This window comes from Balaenoptera musculus, chromosome 1 (assembly GCF_009873245.2).
Source record: "Balaenoptera musculus isolate JJ_BM4_2016_0621 chromosome 1, mBalMus1.pri.v3, whole genome shotgun sequence".
Taxonomy (NCBI): Eukaryota; Metazoa; Chordata; class Mammalia; order Artiodactyla; family Balaenopteridae; genus Balaenoptera; species Balaenoptera musculus.
Genome location: NC_045785.1, coordinates 46386364 through 46407334, shown reverse-complemented (window position 1 = coordinate 46407334; position 20971 = coordinate 46386364). Strand labels below are relative to the sequence as shown.

At 41.9% G+C, this 20971-nt stretch overlaps 1 pseudogene; it reads right to left on the bottom strand.

Annotated features, from left to right (window-relative positions):
- Positions 1-10658: 10658 nt before the first annotated feature.
- Positions 10659-18853, bottom strand: LOC118897481 (annotated as a pseudogene).
- Between the last annotated feature and the right edge of the window lie 2118 nt (positions 18854-20971).

Here is a 20971-nt window from a genome sequence, read left to right as displayed (position 1 = left end):
ACCATCGCAATTTCCTTGGGACTGAGGGGGTTCCCAGGACATAGGACTTTCAGGTTTTTTTTGTTTTTTTTTGTTTTTTAAATTTTATTTATTTATTTATGGCTGTGTTGGGGCTTCGTTTCTGTGCGAGGGCTTTCTCTAGTTGCGGCAAGTGGGGGCCACTCTTCATCACGGTGCGCGGGCCTCTCACTATCGCGGCCTCTCTTGTTGCGGAGCACAGGTTCCAGACGCGCAGGCTCAATAATTGTGGCTCACGGGCCCAGTTGCTCCGCGGCATGTGGGATCTTCCCAGACCAGGGCTCGAACCCGTGTCCCCTGCATTGGCAGGCAGATTCTCAACCACTGTGCCCCCAGGGAAGCCCCAGGACTTTCAGTTTTAAAACTGGTAAACTTTGGGACTTCCCTGGTGGTCCAGTGGCTGACTCCATGTTCCCAACGCAGGGGGCCTGGGTTCAATCCCTGGTCAGGGAACTAGATCCCACATGCCACAACTAAGAGTTCACATGCCACAACTAAGGATCCCACATGCCACAGCGAAGATCCTGTACACAGCAACAAAGATCGTGTGCCTCAACTAAGACCTGATGCAGCCAAAAAAATAAATTTTTTTTTTAAAAAACAAAAACAAACTGGTAAACTTCCACTGCCATATGATCCATGAATCCCACTCCTGGGCATATATCCAGAGAAAACCATAATTCGAAAAGATACATGCACCCCAACGTTCATTGCAGCACTATTTACAATAGCTAACACATGGAAGCAACCTAAATGTCCATTGACAGAAGAATGGATTAAAAGCATGTGGTACATATATACAATGGAATATTACTCAGCCATAAGAAAGAACGAAATGATGTCATTTGCAGCAACATGGATGGACCTAGAGATTGTCATACTGAGTGAAGTAAGTCAGACAGAGAAAGACAAATATTATATGATATCACTTTTATATGGAATCTAAAAAAAATGGTACAAATGAACTTATTTACAAAACAGAAATAGAGTAACAGATGTAGAAAACAAACTTATAGTTACCAGGGGTGGGGAAAGGGGGGGGGTGAATTGGGAGATTGGGATTGACATATACACCCTACTATATATATTATATAATAGATAATAAGGATCTACTGTATAGCACAGGGAACTCTACTCAATACTCTGTAATGACCTGTATGGGAAAAGAATCTAAAAAAGAGTGGATATATGTATATATATAACTGATTCACTTTACTGTACACCTGAAACTAGCACAACATTGTAAATCAACTGTGCTCCAATTAAAAAAAAAAAAAAAAAAACAACCGGTAAAGTTCCAGGCAAACCAGGACAAGTTGGTTACCCTAATTCTTGATCCTCACCCCCACGTCCCACATCCATTGGCCACTTACTTCTGTAAGCTCAACCTCCTGAGTCCATCCCTCCATTCCACTACCACCAACCATGCCTTATCCTAGAGCTTCTTGTCTTCTGCCTGTGGTTTCCTTGAATCCACTTTTGCCTCCTTCCTGTCATTTCACCTAGGGTGACTAGAGTGACCTTCCTGAAAGACATAAGTCTAATGGCGTAAATCTCCTACTAGGATTCTTCAATGGCTCCATGGCGCCTGTATGATCAGGCCACCCAAGATGGCTGTTCTCTTGCTCTCTATACCTCCCCATGTAGGAAGTACCCTTCCTGCCTCACCTACACCCCACTCACATGACTGACCTTCTCTCTTCATCATACAGCCTAATCAGTAAATGCCTACATACTTGCCCCCAGCCCCAGCTGGTGATTATTCTAATCTTTAGATCTATGATAGCTCATCAAAGGGGTAGTGAGGGATGTGCATGCCCCTCTGCTGGATTCCCTGCTAACCAATGAGATGTCAATTCCCCCTATAACTGGTAACCTCCCTCTCCCCTTGCTGCCCTGTCCTGCCTGCCATCTGGTGGGGAGTCGCGCCAGGACTCTTTTGCTTCAGAGGTGTAAGATCCTCCATCTATTAAATAACTGGTGTCTCTGTCGCTGACTCCGGCTCTTTCTTCAGCTTGAGGCTGGGCAGGTCCAGGGCTTGCAGGCCTGTGAGGTGCAGCCCAAGAGCTCCCCTCACCCTTACTGTTAGTCCCAACTCTTTACCACCATTGCGGTTCTGATATGTCAAAACTCCACTGATAGACCACTATTTATAAGTATTTTCCTATTTTTATAATTCTATATTATTAATAAGCACTCCTTTTGCGTAAAATGATAGTCACAAATGCTCTATTGACCTAATACTCATAACCGTAATGTAAATGAGAACACATTTTGACCAGAATTCCTCTTAAGATGGGTAAACTATCTTTGTTGGCAAAATACAGTGGTAAGTGCTTGGGCTGGGGTTGGTTTGTCTCTCCCATGTGATACAGGGGAGGAATTTATGTGCAGGACAGAAGGAGGAGAGGGAAAGAGACCAGAAAAATGGAGGAATGAACGGAAAGTGGGAGGAGGCAGAGGCTGTGTCTGGGATGTGCCCCAGACCTAGAATAGTTGCCCTTGTCCATAGTCAGTAGCATTTTACTAAGTTCATGAAAGAATCAGTGTCTGTGCATTGTTTGTGCAACTTGGTCGGAGGGCTGGGCTTTGCATCTGCTTTGATTTAGAGCAGCACAAAGCAGCAAGTGGAGGAAGCGATCAGAACCAGAGAGAAACCATGCCGAAGTCTTGTGATGTCACAGGCCATGGAATTTGGCTTCAGGTCAAGGTTACACAGACTTCCCAGGGATGGGGAGCCCCAGCTGGTACGCAGGTTGCACAACCCCCTTCATCTTCACCTCTGCAAGTCCTGATTTGGGTTCAGGTGTCGCAATCCGACCTTGGCACAGAGAGCAGAGGAGAACAGCAATCTGTCTTCAGGACGTGTCAGGCCTCAACAAAACATGATCATCTCCCTCTGACTCTGGGAAAGCCTGAGGAAGCTGTGGCTTTCCACCTCTGTGCTCTGCTCAGGCCTCCCATTCCCCTCATCCTTATCAAATGCATCCATCTTGTAGAGTCATCCTCAGATTTTATCACCAAGGATCCCTGACACTTCTCTCCCTCTCCCCTCTCACCCATATTTTGAAAGATTTTATTGACCAAACTGCATTTACTCACATTTCACCCATTTTCCCATATTTTGGCAATCAAATGCTGTATAATGGTCAATGGAGATTTCTGATTTGCTTGAGATAATAACATTAGTGCTGAATTGATATAACTCCAGATTAGAGCAAAGAAGCTTTATAGTTTAATAACAGCTAATGTTTACAGATAACTTACCATGTGCTGGGGCAGTAACCCATTGAGGTAGGCATTATTATTAACCCAGTTTTACAGACAAGGAAACAGAAGAGATTAGTTTGCCCAGCATCACTTAGCAAGTAGGTAACAAGCCTGGGGTTCAAATTCAGGTGAGCTGATAACAGAGCCAAACTTAACTATCCTTAACTATTGCCAACGTGATTAAACCTGCTTTTAAAATACATAATTTCCATCATGTTCTGTGAAATACAGCACAAATTTGGAGTTCCTGTATCACTATCCCTAGGAGTCCTAACATTCCAGGTGAGGAAACACTATAATAAACAAATCCCTCTCAAGATAGTCGTCACTTTTTGTTTCAGTGTTTTCAAGAAGCTAGTTTTACAACTTAAAACTAGATAGTTGTAAAAAATCTGTCTCCTTTTTTTAAACTTGTTCAATGTGCTTTCTTTTTTCTTTTTTTTTAAATTTATTTATTTATTTTATTTATTTTTGGCTGTGTTGGGTCTTCGTTTCTGTGCGAGGGCTTTCTCTAGTTGAGGCGAGCAGGGGCCACTCTTCATCACGGTGCGCGGGCCTCTCACTGTTGCGGCCTCTCTTTGTTGCGGAGCACAGGCTCCAGACGCGCAGGCTCAGTAGTTGTGGCTCATGGGCCTAGTTGCTCCGTGGCATGTGGGATCTTCCCAGACCAGGGCTCGAACCCGTGTGCCCTTCATTGGCAGGCAGATTCTCAACCACTGCGCCACCAGGGAAGCCCTCTTTCTTTTTTTTTAATTGAATGCTATAAACTACTCTACCCCAAAATACAACAGAGGCTTCGTATGCTAATCATTTGCATAACTCTGAATATTTCTCTTCCCTATTGGAATACAGATACCAATTTTCTCTAGCTTTGAGAAGTGTGTGTATACTCCTCGTGGTACTATTTTGCATTCTGTCCTTTTTACTAAATATAGTTTCAGATGTTCTCCGCTGACATGATTCATGTATTGGTCTTTTGAAGTTTGTTCTGTTATGTTAATGTGTGGCAGCTGGCCACTTTACTGTCCAATCTGGGGCCATAGGGCTATGTGATGAGTATGAGCTATAAAGATTTGGGGGCTTTTGTTTTGTTTTAACAACTGACCTTCTTTTCTTTTTAAAATTTTTTACTTAGGGCATTTTCTCAGAAGTAGGACTGCCAGTCCCAAGAGTAGTAAGGCATATCGGGGAAAATATGGCCATTGGAGTTAGGCCTCTATTTGAATCCTTTCCTCGTCACTTACTCTCAGGTGGCTTCAGACATGTTGCTTAATCTCTTCCTAAGCGTCATAGATAGAATGGTAATAATACTATCCCCACAGGGTAGTCACAAGGATTAACAATAAAATAAAAGACATCAAACATATAATATACCCTAATTAAATGGAGGCAGCTGTTGTATTACTAATTTAAGGCTTTTTTTTTGCAAGTTACAAGCTTACTTTCCAGCTTGTACAATAAATAGCTTAATTATTAATTAAGACTTAATAATTGAGATTGATCGTGGTTTAATGTTTTCTCTTTAAGGTTTTTTCTGTTTGTTTTGTTTTGTTTTGTTTTTTAAGGCTGCACCGTGCGGCATGTGGGATCTTAGTTCCCCAACCAGGGATCGAACCCATGCCCCCTGTATTGGGAGTGCGGAGTCATAACCACCAGACTGCCAGGGAATCCCCTAAGGTATTTTCTTTGCCACTGGGCCTCCCAGAGACAGCACATCTTAATTCAAATGTCAACAGTGGAATTTATCAGCTAATAATGAACTATGGAGGGGAGGCTAGTAATAATATCACCTGTGGCTTCCCTTCACATCCATGCCATGTTAATAGCTACCATTTATTGGTCACTATCTACATGCCAGGCATAGCACAAAAAGCTGTATTGTGTTTTCTGACTTAATCTTCACAGCCCTATGGGTTATGAATCACAATGACCATTTTTAAAGATGAGAAAACTGAGTCACAATGAGGTTATATAAACTGTATGAGGCAGTACAGATAGGAGAGGCTGCAATTGGTGTCACACCCAGGTCTACGTGACTCCAACATGACTCCATGTTCTCTCTGTCACATCAGGCTGCTTCCCAGTGAACTGGATAAGTAACTATAAAGTGATCATTAATGTGTCAACATGCAGGGAATATTCTGGATCATGCTTGGATCTCTCTGGAGTCCACTGTTTTGATGATCATTCTTTGCTAGACCCCTACACTGGAAATCATAATGTAATTTGATATTATCATCCTCAAGGCAAAAATTTAAACTCTCCTATCTTCAGCTTTAAGCCCACCTCTGCTATTACTCACCTTGGGCAAGTTTCTTAACTTCCTTCACCCTCAACTTTCTAATCTATAAAGTGGGAATAATAATAGAGCCCCACTAAAAGGGCTATAATTTTTAAAATTAAATGAGCTAATATATGGACAAATCCCTAATACAGTACCTGGGACCTAGTAAGTATTTAATAAATGTTACCTATTATTATAAAAATAATAGATTATTATTAAATGAGGAAGTAACCTATTTCCAGCTTAGATGTCCTTGCTGTGATCTCTTTCCTCCCCTACATGCTTCCCACCTCATATCACCCTTGGTACAAAAGCTATTTGGAGACTATTTCTGCCCAAGGATAGGAATGTGGGAAGACAGCAAAATGAAAGCAATCAGGCTATAAAAATTCCTCTTTGCCAAGATGGCTCTGAGCCAGGCCTGCTGGCAGTCAGAATGTATGAACCAAGGGGAGATGAAGGGTACAGTTGCCTTCAGAAAATGCCACTGCCAGGATCAATCTCTGGCCTGGAGTCAGAGCTCTCTTCCTCAGTGACACGGCAAGCTGGACTGGACAAGCAGCCTCTGTTGCCCCAGAGGCCACCGCAGAGGTCAGGCCCTAATCCCCAAGTATCACCCAGCCTGGCACTCCCACCAGCAGAGTGAGGACAGAGCCAGGGCCACCAGGTAGGTCCCCTGTCACAGGGCTGGACAGTCTGGGCCAGGATGTAACACACCCATTCCCAGGCAGGCCAGAGGGGTGATTCCCCAACGTACCTAGAGGCAAGGTAACAAGGGTAAGTCATCAGAATAGTCATGACCAAGCCAAAGGCAAGGGCGGGAAAGAGAATCCAACCTTCCAGATAAAGGAAAAGCAAGTGAAAAGGTCCTCAGGGAGGAGGGCGGGTGAAGAGTAAACAGAAAGTCACCGTGAGCTGGACAGCAGAGAGCCAGGGCAAGAGTGGTTCCAGGTGAGGCAAGAGGCGGCAGACTAGGCCCTCAGGACCTTCTGGCTGTATCGAACATTTTCATTTTCACCCTAAAGTAAATGGAACATTTTAAGCAGAGAGACGTGATTAGATTTACATTTTTTTAAATGATTCACTCAACAAACACTCTTGAGCACCTACAACAAATTATGCAAGATACTAAGAAGAGACTGTGGAAAAAATAACACTTACTGAGCACTCAGTTTTGCAGGGCAGTAAGACTAATCACCAAAATGATCATCATACCATGTGGAAAGTTAATGCTTCATAAGAAAAGCTTTGTAAATGGAGTATATGTGATTCAAAGGCAGAAGAGGGTGTTTCTAAATGAGGGATCTGGAAAACTTCATGTAGAAGGTGGAAGAGGCATTTATACATGTGGGTATAATGTAGCGTAGTGTAGTGCAGACATTGTAGAGTGTTGACACTAGTGTCTGATGGCCTGCACCCAAAGCCTGGCTCTAGCACTTACATAAGAGTTGTGAGACCTTGGGGCTTCCCTGGTGGTGCAGTGGTTAAGAATCCGCCTGCCAATGCAGGGGACACGGGTTCGAGCCCTGGTCTGGGAAGATCCCACATGCCGCGGAGCAACTAAGCCCGTGCTCCACAGCTACTGAGCCTGCACGCTAGAGCCCGTGAGCCACAACTAATGAGCCTGCATGCCACAACTACTGAAGCCCGAGAGCCTAGAACCCATGCTCTGCAACAAGAGAAGCCACTGCAATAAGAAGCCTGCATACCACAGCAAAGACCCAATGCAGCCAAAAATTAAAAATAAATAAATAAATTTTTTAAAAAAGAGAGTTGTGAGACCTTGAGCAAATTGCTTAACGTCTTTCTTCATTAGTATTATTTTTATTAGAGCCAGACCTTAAAGAGAAACAGGATTTGGACATACAGAGATGCAGGAGGGGGAAATATAGGTGGGAGGTGGGATGGGGAAGAACATCAGTAAAGACAGGGAGGGCTTGAAAGCGGAAGAGCAAAGCAGCTTCGTTTGGCTGGAGACAAAGTGTGTTAGAAGAACTGTGTAGTCAAGAAGGGTATTAACACTTTTTGAATGTTTACCAGGTACCAGAACTCTACACACATTAATACATTTAATCTTAACAACCCCACAAGGAAGGTGGGATTTCTTTCATTTTGCACACAAGGAATTTGGTGCTCTAAGACGTTGAGCAGCTTGACCTAGTTTGTAACTGGAAGAGAGAGGAACTGAACCTGAAACATCTCACTCCAAATTTCACACCTGCTCCACTCTGACCACACTTACGCTGCCCCCGCCCCCACCACCACACACACACACCACCAGAATGGGACAGCATCTTCTCCTGAGCGAATGCCCCACGTTCCCCAAGCACATACAGCTTTGATCACTGAGGACATTCCAGAGCCTGATCCACGCCTGGGAAGGTAGTTCTGAAAAAGGTACTCCAAAAACACTTTCAGCAAAAAGACATTGTCAGACCAAGTACAATGCCTTCCAAAGGGGGCTCTTTGAGGAGTTCCACATTCATTTGGATGTGTAAGATCTCTGGTGGTGGGCTTCCCTGGTGGCGCAGTGGTTGAGAGTCTGCCTGCCAATGCAGGGGACCCGGGTTCGAGCCCTGATCTGGGAGGAACCCACATGCCATGGAGCAACTAGGCTCGTGAGCCACAATTACTGAGCCTGCGCATCTGGTGCCTGTGCTCCGCAACAAGAGAGGCCGTGATGATGAGAGGCCCGCACACCGCGATGAAGAGTGGCCCCCGCTCGCCCCAACTAGAGAAAGCCCTCACACAGAAACGAAGACCCAACACAGCCAAAAATAAAAATAAAATAAAAAAATAAATAAAAAATAAATAAAATAAAATAAAAAGATCTCTGGTAGTTTTTAAAGCATCAGTCACGTTACTTTACATTCACACCTCTATGTTACCTTGGAATGGTAGCAAATTAAGCCGGAATCAGCTATTCACACTGAATGATTTTATATAGCTTGCCTCGTTCCCACAGCTCGGCTACTTTAAATGCAAGCTACTTGCCTAAGGAAGCAGATATGGTGGAAAATGCATTAGAAGAAGGTGCCATAAATCAACTGCAAGATCCTGGACCCTTTCCTTCCAGAATTCCCTGTTCATTGATTCTCCTAGTTCTCAGTCAAGTTAAAAAAAAAAAAGATATTGTAGAGTATGGGCAAGAAAATGTTACTTCTGTCCAAAAAGAACCACTAATGACTGAAATGTGCCTTTTATATGGTAGAGTAAATTCTACCAGGAGAAAACAAACAAACAAACCAGCATGTCTTTGAGAATGAAAATCGACAGTTGAGAGAGAACTGACATTTGGCTAGTTTAAAAATAGATCCTCCAATAGAAAGAGCATCTGCTAAAAATACAAACCAGCACAGGCCCTGCTGCACTCTGAACAGGTTATTAGGCTACTCAAAAATGCCCTATTTTTAGGGCTGTGGAGCCAGGAAACACAGGCTGGCTTCAGTGGCTCAAATAAACACGTAAGACAAGGACACGCAGAGTAGTCTCCCAAGTACCTAGAAGTAAGGAGTTGTAATACCGAACAAAGTCTTCTGAGGCAAAACGATGATGTCGTAGCTTTTCTATGTTGCTGAGGTTAATGGAAAGGGGTGTGAGGTGATGACTGGATCCATTCTCATTTTGCTGGTGGATGCATGCTTTGTTAGCATTGAAGGGACCGTCGAGACTGCCTAGTACCGGGCATTCGATTTGATTGGCTGCCCGGGATCTGAACCCTCTGATTCCTCCCCTGGGGAACTCTCCATTTCAGGGGGGTTGATGGCCAACAGAGCCTGCCTCCCTCTCTAGGAAGCTGTTTTCCAGTCTGCCATAGTCGTCCCCCGCCTCCATCCCCACACCTGCCCTCGCACACCAAGCTCAGGATGTCAGATGCACCTGCTCAGGTTTTTGAGTCAGAAACTAATGACACAAAGGAAAGAAAGCAGAGCATTCTTTCCGAGAGTAACAGCAAAGGCAGCAACATCCAGTTCCCAAGGGCAGCACAGACAGTGGTGCCAACAGGGGTGTCCCTTGCCCACTCCCGGCAGGGGCACAAGCTGTGTCGCTCAGCGTTCAATGGCCCAGTGGGTAGCTGTGCTGGCTTCGAGGGAGTCTGGCCCCTCACTGAGATGCTGGCCTCGGTTCTGCCCGTTCAGTCTTCCCTGGTCTTACCATCTCTCCATCTGGTTCTTCAAGCTTGCTAGGAATCCTGTGAGCTGGCCAACAGCCCTTCAATCAGTTCATTTTCTGTTGAAATTGCCCAGGGGCAATATTTGTTCTTTGCAGCTAAGAGCCCTGACTGCTATAATAATCCAACTCTGTTATTTTACAGGTGAAATTAAGAATGAGAGGGAAAAACACACAGCTAGTTAGCATCAAATCCAGGCCTCAAAAGCAAGTCTCCTGGCAGAGTTTGGGCACTTGCTCCCACAAGGCGCAGACTTACAGAGGCTCAGAGGGCACCTGTGGACATGCCCTCTGTCCCTGACAGGCCCTTTCCGTTCTTTCCTGCCCAGAGGTCACCACTGTCATGGCCCACCCACCTAATTGTCTACGTCTTTTCCGAGTCATTCCAAATGTCATAACCCACCTGCCCTCGGTCACTTTCCCCCTGAGCCCTTCCAGGTTACAAAGTCTCCTTTCTTCCAAAACATATTTACTGAGTACCTACCATGTGCCTGACACTACCCTAAGCACTAGGGTTCCCATAGTGAGAAAGCAAAAATGGACTCGGATATCACGAGTATTACGGTATAGAGGGAAAGACAGGTATGAATCAAATAATCAGGCAAGCATATAATTACAAACTTATTATAAGCATAAGCTGTTATGACTGCATATAACGGAGAGGTCTTATCTAGTCTAGAATTCAAGAAAAACTCCCTGAGAAGGCAGTGTTTGAAATGAGATTGAAAATCAATTAAGTTCATTTGGTGAAAAGAGGGGAGGGAGAATTCTAGGGAGAAGGATTAGCACTCCACAGGTCCTGAAACAGAAGCACAAAAGTGGGCAGCACAAAAGAAAGCCAGTGTGTCAGAGCAGGGGGTAGAGTGAAAAGAGCTGGGCTGAGACGTGGGAGGATGGAGCTGGGTCATTCAGGGCCTTAGGCCTCGTTAAGGATTTTGCTCGGGGCAGCAGGCAGCAGCTGAATGATTTTAAGCAGAGGAAAGACGCAGGTCATGCTGTATTTGGAAAAGATGGCTGTGGCTGCCCTGTGGAGAATGAATTGGAGAAGAGACGACAGTGGACATATGCAAACAAATTAGCAGTCCATTGCCATGGTTCAAGGGAGAAGTGATGGTAGCGTTGGAGAAGGAGCGATGTGATCAGACTGGAGAGAGATTCGAGAAAAATCTGCAGAACTTGGTGGCTGGGGAGACTGGCGAGAAGATATTAAGAATGATGCTGCATTTCTGGGTAGATAGTGGAGCTATTTGCCAGAATAGACACTGTAAAAAGGCCCGTTTTGACCCAGGACACCGTAAGTTTGGTTTTAAATAAACTGAAGTTGTAATACCTTTTAGACATCTCAATGGAAATGTCAAAATATATGGATCTGAGGCTCAGGAGAGAGGATTTGTCTAAGATATACTTTTTAGTGTTATTATTATATAGATGATCATTGAAGCCATGAGTGCAGATGAGTTCACTTGGGGAGAGAGTACAGAGGGATAAGAGAAAGAGGCTTAGGAAAAGACCTTAAGGATTGCACCATCTGAAGATCACAGAGGGGAGGGTGATCCAGCAAACAATACTAAGAAGGAGTAGCCAAAGGAGGGGAAAAACCACTGAGATTTCAAAAGCCCATATTCAAACAAGTATGCCTGAAATTCCTTGACCTGGTTAGTGACCAGGATAGTATTTATTGACAAAACAACGGCACATAATTACTAGGGGCTTCGAGCTTTGCAATCAGACATTTTGTCATTCTGGTTCTGAATTAGAATCCCTAAACTTCCCAAAAATCAGGTCCCAGAGAAATGAAAAGGCAGAGCACAGAGGGTTTTTAGGGCAATGCAACTACCGTGTACAATAATGGTGGATACGTGTCATTATACATTTGTCCAAATTCATAAAATGTACAACACCAAGGGTGAAGCTTAATGTAAACTATGGACTTTTGGTGATAATGATGTGTCAATGTAGGTTCATCAGTTATGACAAAGGTACCACTACAGTGCAAGATGTTGATAATGGGGGAGGCTGTGCGATGCAGCGGCAAAAGGGCATATGGGAAATCTCTTGTGTTCAGTACGACTGTGAACCTAAAACTGCTCTAAAAAATAAAGCCTATTTTTTAAAAAAGGAGAAAAACCAGGAGAATGTTTCACAAATGCCAAGTTAGCAACTGGAGCTGGTGTCCATGGCATCAAATGCTGCTGAGAGGTCAGGTAAGCTGAGGATTGAAAGGTTGCCAATTGGCTCAAGCAATGTGGAGGCCATCGTTAATCTTAAGGAGGATCATTTTGATGGCAGCTGGAGTGGAAGCCAGGATGAAGTGAGCTGGGAGATGAGGAGTGACTAGGAGGTAAGAAAATGATGACGGCAAGAAAGAAAACAGTTCTTGTGCGAAGTCTTACTGCACAGGGGAAGAGGAGGCATGGAGCGGTGGGGGAAGTGGACTCCAGGGGGAATTCTTTAGGATGTACAAGGCTTGAGCATCCTTAAATGCTGAGGAGAAGCGTACATAGGAAGAAAGAAGTTGATCATGTTCTATAATATGGACTTGAAAATTGTTCGAGGGTAAAGTTAACATCACCCATCTCCCAGGAAATATTGATGTTTTTAGATGGGTGTTTGATGACTTAACCCAAATAATAGATGATGTGGGACTTCCTAGGTCATTACACTGCCCCAGGCAGAGTTCACTGCTCTGTCCTCTGTCTCCAACTCTTGACTGGTATCTTTTGCAGTACTCCCAATGTTGCAATGTGATTTATCACCCGTTTCTCCCACTCACTGCATTTCCTAAATTTGTATGTTGTACATTGTATGTTCTGTATTTTACTCGTCTTTATATCCCTGAGAAACAGGACTATGGCATTGCAGGATATCCTAGAATCGAAAGATATAGTAGCTCTGCCTGACCCATTGAACTCAATAAATACTTATTGAATGAATGAACAAGTAAACAACAACAAAAACAAGATAGAAAGAGGACCTCTGAAGGAGAACACTGGAGTTCAGAAGGGACTTTGCATGTTCCATCAAATCTCAGCCACTTGTAAGAACTCTAACTTCATCCATGTAGCTAGCCCTGGTGGCAAGATAAGCCCTGTCTTTACTCTAAACAGTATGACTTCTGACCAGCACACAGTGACAGCACTATGAGTCCATCAGGCTCTTCCAGGAGCAACCCAGGAGGAGGATGCCACAAGGCTTGACCTCAGGGATTGAAGACCTGGTGAGCTAAGTCAGCATTTCTTTGGCCAAGACAATTTCTCAGAGAACCCAGGCCTCTTAAATCAAACTTTGCCTGAATTCCAGGCAAAATGGAGCAACACTTTGGCATGAAGGGGCATAAATCATCCCAAACATAGGGTAGTTGCTTCAAATCTGGGCTGCCTGCTGCCTCTGGAGACCAGTCTAGAATGTGCTATCTTCTCTTTCTTCTTTCACTCCTCGAATAGTCCAGGTCTGGGCAACTGCATTGTTTTTTTATGAGAAAAACAAACTGTAAAGTTTCTTATCTCACCCTCTCTCCTGAATGGTCCTATCCAGAGGGAATCTGCTGCATCAAATTTTTCTTTCACCTGGAATTCAGGCACAATGTTATGAATTGGCACACTTCCCTCTTTTTGCCACCCCTGGGTACCCTCGCCTTCCTCCTGTGCCTGCTCTGTGTGCCAAGGAACTAGTTGCCGTGGACCATAGCCCTTGGGCTCCCTTGCCCTCTGGGTTCCAGGTGGGTTCGTGGAGGTACGAATGGGAGGTACTAGAGGGAGGTAGAGAGCTAAAGGAATGTGAAGTCAATATATTTCTCCATCCTTCTGTGATCTGCACATGGTTCTGGAATGGTTGCCTCCCTCCACAGCCTCAGCCCCCACTGGGGAGCCCCTCCCTCACGAGACCAGCTCCCACAGGCCCCAAGGGGTGGCAGAGACCACCACCCTGTGGCTAGCCCCGGGGTGCCTTAACCTGCCCTTACCTCTGTAAATAGTCCCTTTGTCCAATTCTCTCCTGAATTCCACCTGAGTGTACTTCTGCTTCCTGCCAGGACCCTGACTGACACACCTGGGGGACAAGGGATAAACAGTTGAAAAATCAAATGGCGATATGAATCAAGCCATAACAAACATGAGAAAAGTTTCAGCCCCTGTCAAGCGAGTAGTCCATCTTCCTTATTTACAGAAATGATTCCCCAAATCTGTCTCAAAAACTCTTTCTGAGTTACAGGGTGCCACTTGTGGTTTTCACTAATATGGGTAAAGTTCTGACTAAAAGACATTTTCAAATGTCGGTTGATTTAGATTTTTTTTCTGCAACACTGAGCAACGTTGATTAACGTGGAGAGGTCTGTTCATTTTCAAAGGATTGGTTTTTATAAATAGGCATTAAGTAAAATTGTGAAGTAAGTAAAAATCTGTGTTTCCCCTCCCCTTCCCTCCTTTTGTGCTACTCTGGGGCTCTGGATCTCTTCTTCCACAGGAAAACAAGGAGAAAAACTAGTACCCCAAGCTGTTAGTGACCCATTACAACTCTTTAAAATCCTAAAATGAACCCAAAACATGGTATATCTTGTTTTTACACACAGCACCTCTCACTCCTATTTCCCCAGTGTATAAATACACACACACACACACACACACACACACACAAAACACACATACACACGGAAGCATTTGACAGAGCAGAGCATACACGCGGGCTTAAGCTTGCCCAGTAGGCACAGGACAAACTGGAAAAATAGAAATATATGTATTATATTTTTAAATTTATCTTTACACATATATATCTGGAGAAATAATGGGGAAACTGTCAAGAGAAAGTTGGATGTGTGTCCAACACACATTGTGGCCATTTGGTGATGGTGGTGGTTCAGAATAGAGACATCATTTCATCTTTCTTAAAGGTTTTCTTTTTCAAGTTTGCTGTATTGTTTATCCCTCATACTTTTGAATATCCTGTATTCCTTTCCTCTGATTCTGCTCACACTCACCTTTTTTAAATCTCTTATTCGTAACTGTAGCCAGACTGCTCCAGACAATATATCTATCTGGCCCAAAACTTTCATTTTTCCATTGAAGGAAATACTGTGGTGATGGTTTGGAACTCATGAGTTATCTTTTTTTAAATTCCACTTCGAATTAATGTGGCACCTTATAGTAGCTGACAAGTAGGCATGTTAGGCGTGCTTTTATTATTTTTGAGACAAGAGAGTTATGGGAAAGACAAACTCTATTAAGGTTGATGGATTGCTTAATACTGTACCTGTGTCGAGTACTGATGTGAGCTTAGTCATAGGAAAAGCAATCACTCACACTTCCCCCAAATAATGAAAATAGCACCAAAGTAAATGAGCTGATGGAGTTGGATAAAAAGATGTAATGTACCATCACCCCAACTTCCTTTTGAACAGCTTCCGAATGCCTTAGCATGTGAGATTTTCTACGGGCTGCCTCCTACCTGTGTCTCTAACCTTCACCATATTCTCCATCTGGGCCCGGTATCCTTAAATCAGCAGGCCTCTGTGCCTTATTCCCAAACCCAATACGAGAGAGGACTCAGAGATTTGTCGCAGCCTTTATTTCTTCCCTCTTTCATTCACAAAATATTTAGCATGCATTTATGTTCCACGTGCTGGAGAAGGAGGGCTTAATCCAGCCCAGAGCTGGCTGAGACCCAATGGGTAAGGCTGCCTAATTCCATAACCAGTTAGCTTTGCCTAGGCTACGCTTCCAAATTAGCCCCTACTGGTAATACAGGTGATATTTTCACTTCTCTCTTTACCCTTTTATTATATTTCTTGAAGTTGTTCGGAACCTGAAGGGCAAGAGGAGTGCTGCTTATTGTGTGTGTGTGTGTGTGTGTGTGTGTGTGTGTGTGTGTGTGTGTGTGTGTGTGTGGAGGGGGGAAGTCCCTTGGAGTTGAGGACCAGACACTGTCTAAACCGCTAGAGATAGGACAGCATGACCCCAGTTCTAATAGAGTTTACATTCCAAAGGAGGAAGACAGTTGATAAACAAAGATCAAAGGTAAATTCAGATAATGGTAGGTGCTAGGAAGGAATGAACTGTGTAATGTCACGGAGAGTAACAGAGTGGAGGGGGATGCTTTAGACTGGGGGCAAAGGGAAGGTTCTCTAAGGAGGTGACATTGAGGTGAGTCTGAATGATAAGACATGCAGATGAGATATGTGAGGAGCTTTCCAGGAAGGAAACAGCAAGTGAAACATCTTGGGCATGTGAAAGAACACAGAGTATGCAAAAGAAGATGTGCGTGGCTTTAGCTTTACTGATAAGATGGAGAGTGAGATGAGGTCAGACACATAGTTAGGGAGAAGATGACATAAGGGAAGGAACTTGAATTTTCTTTTAATTATGATTAGTAAGTCTCCTACTGATTTTAAGTAAGAGATCTGATATGATCTGATTCACATTTTTTAACTTTTTATTTTGAGATAATTATAGATTCACAGGACTTGCATAAAACTGTACAGACAGGTCTCCTGAAACTTCACCCCTCCTCACCCTATGTTAGTATCATATAATTATACACATACAATATATAGAGTACCTATATATAACATAGTACAATAATGACACCATGAAATTGACATTGCTGCCATCCACAGAGCTTATCCAGATTTCAACAGTTCTATAGTTGTACTTGTGTGTGTGTGTGTGTGTGTGTGTGTGTGTGTGTGTGTGCGTGTCTATAGTTCGAGGCAATTTTATAACAGGAGTAGTCTTACCACCATCGCAATGAAGGTGCAGAACTGTTCCATCATGCAACTCCTTTGTAGCCACTCTTCCCCCTCCCCCCAAAGCCCTAATCCCTGGCAGCTACTAATCTGTTTTCCATCTCTATATTTACAACAGTTCAAGAATATTATATAAATGGAAGCATACATTATGTAACCATTTGAAATTGGCTTTTTTGACTCAGCATAATTCCCCTGTGATCCATCCACCTGGTTGTTTATGTCAATACTTTGTTTCTTTTTATTGCAGAGTAGTATTCCATGGTATGTATGTACCATAGTTTATCATCTATTGAAGGATATCTGGGTTGTTTCCAGTGTTTAGCTATTATGAATAATATGAACATTCGTGTGCAGGTTTTTACATGAACATAAATTTTCATTTCTCTGGAATAAATGCCCTGTTTATCATCCATTGAAGGACATCTGGGTTGTTTCCAGTGTTTAGGTATTATGAATAATATGAACATTCTTGTACAGGTTTTTACATGAATATAAGTGGTCATTTCTCTGGAATAAATGCCCAGGAGTGAGACTGCTGCATTGTACTGTAAGTGGTTTTTTTGGTTTTAAAAGAAACTGCTGTTTTCTAGAGTGGCTGTACATTTTACATTCCCACCAGCAATGTATGATTAGTGATCCAGTTTTTCTGTATCCTCACCAGCATTTGGTGTTATCACTGGTTTTTATTTCTGCCATTCTGATAGACATATAGTGATATTTTATTTGTGGTTGTAATTTACATTTCCCTAATGGCTAATGATGTTGAACATCTTTTCATGTGCTTATTTGTCATCTGTACTTCAGTGAAATGTCTCTACATGTTTTCTGCCCATTTTCTAACTGGATCGTTTGTTTTTACTGTTGAATTTTGAGTGATCTTTGTATGTTCTAGATCGTAGCCCTTTGCTAGATACGTGATTTGCAAATATTTTCTCCCAAGCTGTAGCTTATCTTTTCATCTTCTTAACAAAGTCTTCACAGAGTAAAAGTATTTAATTCTGATGAAGTCAAATTTATCATATTCTCTCTTTTTTTGGTTTTTTTTTTTTTTTTTGATTGTGCTTTTGGTGTGAAGTCTAAGAAGTCTTTACTTCATCCTAAGTCCTGAAGATTTTCTGTGTTTTATCTAAAAGTTTGGTGGTTTTATGTTTACATTTAAATCTTGGACTTATTTTGAGTTAATTCTGTAAGGATTAGCTCAAGGTTCTTTTATTTTTATTTTATATTTCAATTTATTTTTTTGCTTAAGGGTGTCCAATTGCCCTAGCACCATTTGTTGAAAAGGCTAGCCTTCTTCCATTGAATTGCATTTGCAACTTTGTCAAAAGTCACTTGGGCATATCTGTGTGTCTATTTCTGGGTTCTCTATTTTGTGCCATTGATCTATATGTTTTTCTATCAGTAGCACACTGTCTTCACTACTGTAGCTATATAGTAAACTTAACATCAAATAGAGTGATTCCTCTGATATTACTACTCTTCCTTTTCAAACTTGTTTTAGCTATTCTAGTTCTTTTAGCTTGACATAAATTTTTAAATAAGCTTCTCTAATATAAAAAAATGCTTGCTGGGACTTTGATAGGAATTTCATTAAGCTTATAGATCAATTTGAGGGGAATTAAAATCTTTACTATGTTGAGTTTCAATAAATGAGCACTAAATGAACAATAAATGAAATGGTATATCTCTCATTTGTTTAGATCTTTGATTTCTTTCATCTACATTTTATAATTTTTAGCATACAGATCCTGTACATGTTTTGTCAGATTTATATCTAAGTATTTAATTTTCTGTGGAGCTATTGTAAATGGTATTGTGTTTTTAATTTCAGTTTAATTTCAGTTTCCACATATTTTTTGTTTGTAGATTTTCCTGGTGTGTTCATCTTGTAAACTGCTACCTTGTTGAACTTATTTGTTCTAAGATTTTTCTTTTTTCCTCTGGGGCATTTTATTTGCATGTATGTATTACATCCCTGGAAAAAGAATCCAAGGATTTTCCCTCCTGTGTGTTTTCATCTTGCTTCTTCATGGTCCCTGATGCCAGCTGAGGTTGTCAGTACAGTGAAACCAAACTGATGGGACAGGAGCAGTTTATTGTGCTATTTTTTCTAGATTTTTGAGTTGCACATCAAATCTGAGGCTGATCATTCCACACTTATTTAGCTTGCCTATGAGGTTCACAACAATTTTCCCAGCCCTGTGATCATCGATGATTTCAAATTTGCCGGTGTAACCATGCTTCATCGTCACAGTTAGAAACCAGTTGGTGACTTTGGAGCACGGCCTAATAAGAACCTGTCACTTGCCTCTCTTTTAGGCACTGTTGACGCTCTTGAGAGCATCAGTCAGGACATTCATTCACACCATTATGGCAGCATGGAAAGGTGGCCGAGAGAGCTAGGATTTTTTTGTTTTGTTTTGAGAAATTTTCTTTGTAGATTCCTTGGGGTTGTCTACATAGACAATCATATTGTCTGCAAATCAAGACAGTTTTATTTCTTCCTTTCAAATATATATGACATTTATTTCTTTTTCTTGCTTTATTGTGCTGGCTAGAATTTCTGGTAGTATGTTGAATGAGAGTGGTAAGAGTGAGCATACTTGCCTTTTTCTTAATCTTAGGGGAAAAGCATTTGGTTTTTCACCATTAAGTATAATGCTACCTGTAGAATTTTTTGTAGTTGCTCCTTATCAAGTTGAGAAGTCCCCCCTCTATTTCTACATTTGTTGTAGAGTTTTCATGATTGTGAATTGAACTTTGTCAAATGCTTTTTCTGCATCAATTGATATGATTGTGTGAATTTCCTTCAGCCTGTTAATATGGTGGATTACATTGACTGATTTTCAAATATTGAACCAGCCTTGCATCCCTGGAATAAACCCCACTTTGTTGTAGTATATAAATTTTTTGTACATTGCTGGATCCAATAAGCTAATGTTCTGCTGAATATTTTTTCATCTAAGTTCATGAGAGATATTGGTTGATTTACATTTTTAAAAGATTGCTCTGGTTTCTTTGTGGAGAATGGGTAGAAGAGCAAGAATGGCAGCTGGGAAACTAGTTAGATATTGTTCTTTTCTCTCAACCTTGAGTTCCCTCCTCAGCCCTAATCTTCATTTGTTTCTTAAATTACATTTTCCTCCTTTGGGTCCAAGTAACAACATAGTTCAAGTTCAATGAATATAACACTGGTGACCCCAACCCACCAACTCCAGAGAGTTTGCTCCAACTCCAGCAAAAGGGAATAAACTTTCCACTCCAGCCATACAAGTCCTTGTATTGAATATGTCATGTACCTTATTTATGCCTTACCCTTTCTTCAGTATCCTACTAAAGTCCTAGAACCTCCGTAAAGCTTTCCCAACCATTCCAGTCATTGGAAGTGTTCCTTCCTCTCACCTCCTACAGCTCTTATTGTCCATGCTACCCATTTCATTTCATTCATTCACTTATGCATTCAACAAACATTAATAGAGTGTCTACTATTTTGAAGGCACTGTGTAGATACCGGGACACAGCTGTAAACAAACGAGATGAAGTTGCCTTTCCTAATGGAACTTACAGTGTACAGGAGGACACAGCATTAAATATATGTATATATATATATATATATAGAGAGAGAGAGAGAGAGAGAGAGAGAGACACTCACAGAGAGTGATACAAATCAAGATAAGTGCTGTGAAGAAAAAGCATAGAACATTTAGAACAAAAGAATAGACTTCTTTCATTTTTTTTTCGGTGCATATTCCAGTGTAATCGTAAGTTCCTTGAGAATAGAGACCATATTTAATGTTGCTTGGTTAAACTCAGAATCTAACCCATAGTAGGTATGCAGTGGGGGGTTATTAATGATGAAGTGGCAATGAAGGAGAACAGTATGGTTTGAGGATGACTCTTTAAGTACCAGGGGCTGAAGAAATTCCACTTTTCTTTGCATCCCTGCAAAAAAGTAAGCAATCTATAGAATGCCTTCCTATTGTGTTGGTTTAAAACACAGGGAACCATCTCTTTATGTGTTTTATCTCTGGCAGGGTTCTGAGAATTGTTTTATAATGCCTATCTACTTACCTCAAATGTCCATGCATATCCATCCTCTCTCCAAGTTATTGTTTTCTAAGACTGTGCACAATGGTGTGCTAGTAAATGTCTAACTGACTACCTCAAAAAACAAAACCACCAGATTTGTAGCATTTGCTGATTTCTGTGGTGTAAATATTCCCACCATGGCCAATTTAAAACTACCAACAAGTTGTTACTAAACACAGAGATGAGAAGAAATGCACAGTAGCACATTTTTAGAAGGCCATACAGATATAGCAGACATAACCTCAAGAGCATAGTTAATAGGGAAATGTAATACAATGTTAGGAAGGGGTGAGTCTTTTTGAGTATTTATGACCTTTTTCAAAATAATTTATTTAATTTTAAGTTAATGTAATTCCATTTTAATAATGACTGTGTTTATCAGTTGGCTCACAACATTCCTA